The following is a 6706-nucleotide window of genomic DNA, read 5'->3' as shown; positions in this document are numbered from 1 at the left end:
GTTGCCTTGCAGCCAGAAGGTCCTGGTTTCGACTCATGTATTGAGTTTGCATGTTCTCCCCGTGCATCCATCTTTTCCCAGCATTCACTGGTCTGTTTTTTTTTATATGAGTTTCGAGTTGTAACTTTGAATGCACGTTTGGATGTAGAAAATACCTCCAACAAGTCAACCTTTATTGAGAATAAAACAATTAACATCGACAGTACAGGACCGACTGTACCAATTGATTCCTATGGATGACCTCCAGCCTGGTGTGATGTTTCATGAAGGTTCTGCCGTAGACAGCAGTTTGGCAGCTTAAAACTGAGCTGCTGAATGATGCAGAAGTGCACCATCAGAAAGGACGGAGGACAGGTCCCAGTTTGGTAAATTAGAACCCTCACTTGGCGCTGTTATAATTACCTCATATTATATAGCCTTTTGTTGCAAAGAACTGCGCTCTGGCGATAACGTTCTTAGAGAAGTCCTTGGTCCGTGTCTCACTGTCCAAGTCTTCAGGTCGATCTAGAGGAACCTTTTCTAGCTCTGACACGTACCCAACCAGCGCTCCTGGAACACATAATAGGGGTTCTAGTTAAAGACTTGAATGACTTTATTAAAGGTGAAACAAGAAGAAATGAGATTGATAAGGTTTGTTATTTAGTTTTTTGCCTCCCAGCAGTCAGTCATCATAATTTTTAAGGTATCTAATAGTTCTCCATTTATCCATAGTTGATATCAGGTCTGCAGGGACAGCATGTCCAGGAGAAGCACTGGCCAAGGAAATCCCAGAGCAATTTTAGGTCCAGAAGGACACACCATCCCTCCCACAGTTTCTACCTGTCCCTGGAACACCTGCCAACATAACATACCCAAAGCACCTCCATGTAAACCTGTCAACCAGTATGTTATAATCAACTTCGGTCAAACACAGCACTGAGATCCAGTAATACCAAGACAGAAGCTCTGGACCCATCACTGTTAAGATTGGTATCATTCAAACCAGTTACCAGTACCAGTTTTACCAGTGCAGTCTCAGTGCAGAGGTGTGGTCTAAAGTCAGACTGGAAGAGATTATTTTTTATCACAAAGGGGTGATTATGTTTTTAATGACCTTTGCCAGAAGTGGTAGATTGGATACGAGGCTGTAATGAGGTTTACTATTATTACCTATTATTGGTTTGGTTTCTTTAGACATGGTTTGATCTCTGCGGTTGTCAGGGTCTTTGAAAACGACCCGAATGAAGGAAATTATTTTTTTATCTCAGCTAAAAACTGTTTTTAAAAACCTGGTGGGCAACAAATCAAGGCAGCAACTTGTGTATTTTAGGTTCTGAACTGGTTCTATCAAAGGTACATAATTCAGTTTGTTAAACTTACTTAGATGCTGTATTGGTTCTTGAGGCAGAGGAGACATCTGCAGGTTATCAGCGGTGGAACACTACCAATGACTCCTAAGACCCCTTCACAATTCTGCCAGGGTAAAGATTTGGTCCTGTGGTACATGACTTGGACCAAAGTCACTATGCTTCAACAGGAGTAATCGATCAGAACCTCTGTTCCAACGTCCTCAAGCAGACTTTTTCTTGAAAGCTGATGAGTTTGACCCCTGAAATGTGGAACCCACTCGCTGGTCATCCTCTCTGGCACAGCAGTCGCCCCCCTTCCAAAGTGTTGCCAAAGTCCACAAAATATAACGTTGAGACGTGTAAAACAAATGTTTTGAGACTTGACCTTCTCAGCATTGGATCTGCTGGCCGGATTAAGGAGATTCTTAAGATTTTTTCTTTCAGCACTCAACCAGTTCCTCAGTCTGGATCTGCAGTTAACCAGAAGAAAAGCAACTATATCAGAGGGGAATCCAGCTCTTATTAAATGTCCATATGTTGGGTCGACTTGTACCGTTGGGAATCAGGAGGCTTTGGGCTCTCTCCCAGCAGGTGGTGGGCCTGCTAGTGCTCCTCTCCTGCATCTTCTCTGGTGCTGAGCCTTACTTTGTCCCAGGGGCTGAAGCTCAGTTACCAGTCACTCACTAATTTGTACCTTTATCATTTTTTCCATCATACTAAATCTATAAACTAATATGCTTGAAGACTTTTACAGTTTTAGAACTGAAGAAAACCTGGAAAACTAATCATGTAGAGTTTCAAAGAAAGTGAGGCTGCTTGGAAGAAGAAACATGAAGAAACAATGGCAGTATCAGAACTTTTGAACAGGTCAATCAACACCGTAAAGGAGTTAGTTTGCACCTTCCATCTGCTTCCTTTCCGACCAGTCTGGCTTCCAGTTCCTCGTGGTCTTGATGCGGTGGATCAGGTGAGTGCTTCCTTCATCAATGTGCTCCCCATTAAAGGCTGTTCCTTTCAACGCATGACAGTCCCTACAGCAACAGGACACGCCATCAGTTGGACGCCATCAGTTGGACACCTCTGGCCCGGGATTGCTTGGAGATGATGGTAGCAATCAGCACTGGATGAAGAAGAAGCCTCAAATGTCCACAACAATCTGTTTTATATTTATACCAGAGACAAAAATCAACCGCTTCCACAGCTGAGGGGATGAGTTTTGAAACATATGTTTGTCCAACACTAATGATGTCTTTTCTGGATTAGACATGAGCTTCAGATCGTTCTCTGGCAACATTTTGGAGGTGTTAACGGCCGTCATCGATCCATCTGAGGAGGAATGTCATTCATGGGACAAGATGATTCATTGGAATCTGACGGTACTTTGTTTTAAACCAGAACTGCATTTAAAACTTTTTCTCTAAAACTTCTTAATGATGGTGACTCACTGTTCTCGTTTGGATCCACTGTAATCTTACCTGCAAGAGAAACAACACCAACTGGTTTTAGTCTCATCAAACTTTGTTTAGCTCTGCTCCTTCTGCTTGACTTGCATCCAGAACAGTTGTTCTCAATCCTGGTCCTCAGGGCCCACAGTTCTTCGTGTTTTAGACGTGTCTCTGACCTAACACACTTGATTCAAACGATGCATCCCCTCCTCAGCTGCCATCAAGTCCTGTTTATCACCCATTTATTTAAGTCAGGTGTCTAGCAGGAGGGAACCACCTAAAACATGCAGGACAGTGGGTCCTGGAGACCAGGGTTGAGAACCACTGATCCATAATCCTGACAGTTTGATGTCGCCTCAAAGTAGTGGTATAATAATTTATAAGGACCCTATAGGATCCAAAAACTACTCTGTACCTTTCAGTAATGCTTTGTATATTTTAAGTTTAGTATCCTGTACATACGGACAAAGTAACCTGTATGTATGCCTTAACCTTCAGAAAGTACCCTAAAAGTCCCAGTAAAATACCCCATAGGTTCTGGTGAAGTACACTGTAGGTTCCTGAAAGTGCCCTGTAAGTACTGAAAAAAGTAACAACCCTTGAACCATCAGAATCAGGGTGAAGCTTACCTTCACGGTACCCTTTAGATTCCAGTAAACAGCATCATCATTCCAGTAAAGTAACCAGTAGGTTCCAGGAAAGGACCTGTTGGTTGCTAAGATACTAGTTTAGCAGCTCACGCTTGTACCACGACTGCTGTGCACAGATGAGTGAGTTAAACAGAATGGCTTTGTCAAAAATACATAAAGTGGACTGTGAAAATTGGACATTTAAAGAGGACTGGACAGAATAGTGATCCACTTGTTATATATTCTATAAATAATTACATATGTTTTTCTGTGTATATGCATCACATACATCATTGACAGAAAGGAAGAGCAGAAACCTTTAAACTGAGACCAAACACAACTGGCAGCAGTTCCACTACATAATGAATGAAGGACAATAAAGAGTGAGAACATGTCCCTTTGAGAAGGTAACAGACCTTTGAGGGACAAACATCCTGCTTTGAAGCATCCAGTGGATTCTCATTGAGGCCCAATCCCTTCTGGATCTTAACCCAGGTTCTTCTAGATCAACAAACCTGTGTTGAGTAGAAGGGCTTCAAGTTTACTTTCAGCTGGGATTACTTCAGAGTGCAAAAGCTGCATCAGGTCCATGTAGAGTTTCAGATGCATGAAAGGAGCATGAACCCAACTGACACCTGGTAGAAAACTGTAAATTCATCTTCTAACTCTTTGCAGCGTTTATAATATATATGGTTGCATCAGTTTGTTTTTCCTCTGTTTTTTCTGAGAGGAATGAATGGTGCACTTCACAACATTGGTAGAATCGAAAGGAACAAACATTTTGTGGAAATATTGAAGCAACATGTTCAGCTTTTTGTATCTACAGCAGATCAGAGCAACACCTGCTTTACATCTGGTCTGATTTCTGAAGAAGACACCCGATCTCTTCTGATCCCACCTCAAATACATTTCTGAAAGGAAAACAAACGTAGATTGCAGCTAATAAAGGCTGAGTGAACCTTCACGGCCTGTTCTCTGATATAACACGTTCATCTGCAGCGTCTGTCATATCTCACACATGAAACATATCCCCCTCACCTGAGTATTATTCCCATAATTCCTAACATCCTGTCTCTAAATGTGATGGAATACCTTTTGCTGGCAATTGTCACTTCAATGTTGCATTGCTGTGATTCCTGTTCCTCTCAGGGGAGAGTCCTTCTGAACCAAAACATCTGCATTTGGAAATCTGGGAAAAATTATGTGCAAAAGCTGAACATTGGCACCATGTAAAATCCAAAATAAATAAAAATAAGATCGTTAAAAGCTCCTCATCCACCTCCCTTGCTGCCATCTGCTGGCTGCATCATGTAACTACAGCTAAATGCTCATTGGCTCTCATTGCTTCCTGATTTACTGGAATCACAATTAACAAAATACTGCAGGAAAGCATGAAAAAACAAAAACAATCTTAACTACAATGCTGATTAATTCACTAATAATCAGTCAAATAAAACACAACTTACAGTTTTAGCCACAGTTCAAGTTTTTACATGTTTGTTTTGTTTTCAGCCATTAAAGTTTGCTCCAGGTAAAGCTTTTTAAATCTGAGAAGAACAGAGAAATGTATCCACTTTTTATTGTTACATTCAGAGAGAAGTTTAAGTTTTAGGTTTGATTTATTGTCATTAACAGGTTAAAGCATGAAGGAACGAAACCTGAACCTGAGACACGGAAATGAACAGAAGCTAAGGTCACAACTGAAATAATATTTATTTAAAAAAGTAAAGCATTAAAAACACCTGTGCAATAATTGCAGCTTCAGGTGAACACCTGCTGGCACACAGTCTTATAAAAGTATTCAAACCCTTGGAACATTTCACGTTTTGTCAAACTGCAACCTTCTGTGACAGACCAGAGCAAAGGTCTTCCTCCTCAGCTTCTCCTCCGATGAAGACAGACCTCTTGTTCTAAAGTCCACAACCATCTCCTCGGGTTTTGTCACACTGATGAGAAGGTTATGTGAAATGCACCATAACACTAACAGTTCCGACTCCTGTCTGCTCACAGAAATGTGTTGGTTTGATATGAGTTCAGCTGCATCGACTGCAGGGCCTCTGCGGTACTTCACAACACAATCACAGGACTCTGGACTCTTCCTCTTAGGCTGCTGGCAGCATGATGCCATCTGTTGGACTGCAGTGGATCTGAACCAGCTGTGGTCAACAAAAGGTCCAGAACCCAACTGCAGAGAGGAGGGTTGAGCGCCAGCAGAAGGAGCTGAGATATTAAACAAGATGTTTTAAAGCAGAGAAAAGTCACAGACGCCATTTCATCCACAGTGTGCGAGCAATAAATAAGAATCTATGATAATTTCTTTATAGTAAAGACAAAAAGTCTTCACAAGCTCCTGGGTGACACTTATAAATTACCTGATTAGACATAAAAATGTACACATAAACACCTCAAGATTCAGATAATCTCAGATAAAAGCTAAATTTACAAAAATTCCAAAATATTAGAACTTTTCAAATTTATTTCAGCTTTTCCTGTTTTCTGCTTTTATGAAAAACTACAAGTTGATTAACGTTTTCTAACAGAAACCAAGAAGTTTTCCCTTGTTGCTGGGAGCTGCAGCCTCCCTCAGGGCTCCCTCTGATTGGTCCGCAGCCTGACGGCACGGACCAATCAGAGACCAGAGCGCCCATCACCAGAATCTATAATCCATCTGTTTTTTTCTTATTATCACCATCAGTTCCTCATTACTGCGATCTGAGCCTGCAGCTGATTGATGTTTCCAGGCTGAAGGTTTGTGCTGCAGATGTTGGTTCATCAGTGGAGTCTAACCTGGGTGCAAAGAGACAGAAGTCCAATTAAAACAAGCTGTCTGTGTCGTTTGTTCACAGACAGATGATGGTCTGTACTGCAGGGTCTGCTGCTGGCTGTCCAGTTTTCACAAACACACACGAGAACTTCCTGTTTACCTTCAACCGCCATTAGCTTTACAAAATAAAAGCTTTCAGACAAAATAACGCCATTAAACATAACCTGGGATTAAACCACAAAACATTCAAATGTTTTGTTATATATGAAATTTTGTTGAAATATGGAACCAAATATTCAGCTTCTGTTTTTTAAAAACCACAGTGGCAGAGGTTAATGACCACGACTGTTGCTATCAATCAATCAATCAATCAATCAACCAATCAATCAATCAATCAATCAATCAATCAATCAATCAATCAATCAACCAATCAATCAATCAATCAATCAATCAATCAATCAATCAATCAATCAATCAATCAATCAATCAATCAATCAACCAATCAATCAATCAATCAATCAATCAATCAATCAATCTAAT

At 40.9% G+C, this 6706-nt stretch overlaps 1 long non-coding RNA gene across 2 annotated transcripts; it reads right to left on the bottom strand.

Annotated features, from left to right (window-relative positions):
• Positions 1-415: 415 nt before the first annotated feature.
• On the bottom strand, positions 416-4619 carry LOC124881335. 2 transcript variants are annotated; one of them, XR_007041620.1, is made up of 5 exons: positions 4495-4619; positions 3819-3917; positions 1882-3529; positions 1360-1798; positions 416-549 (listed from the first exon to the last, which is right to left on the bottom strand). It is a non-coding gene; the product is annotated as an uncharacterized LOC124881335 (long non-coding RNA). The 2 variants fall into 2 exon arrangements; XR_007041619.1 differs by having other exon boundaries at positions 1882-3917.
• Positions 4620-6706: the final 2087 nt, after the last annotated feature.

Source organism: Girardinichthys multiradiatus, chromosome 14 (genome assembly GCF_021462225.1).
Source record: "Girardinichthys multiradiatus isolate DD_20200921_A chromosome 14, DD_fGirMul_XY1, whole genome shotgun sequence".
Classification (NCBI taxonomy): domain Eukaryota; kingdom Metazoa; phylum Chordata; class Actinopteri; order Cyprinodontiformes; family Goodeidae; genus Girardinichthys; species Girardinichthys multiradiatus.
This window is presented reverse-complemented; position numbering and strand designations above follow the sequence as displayed.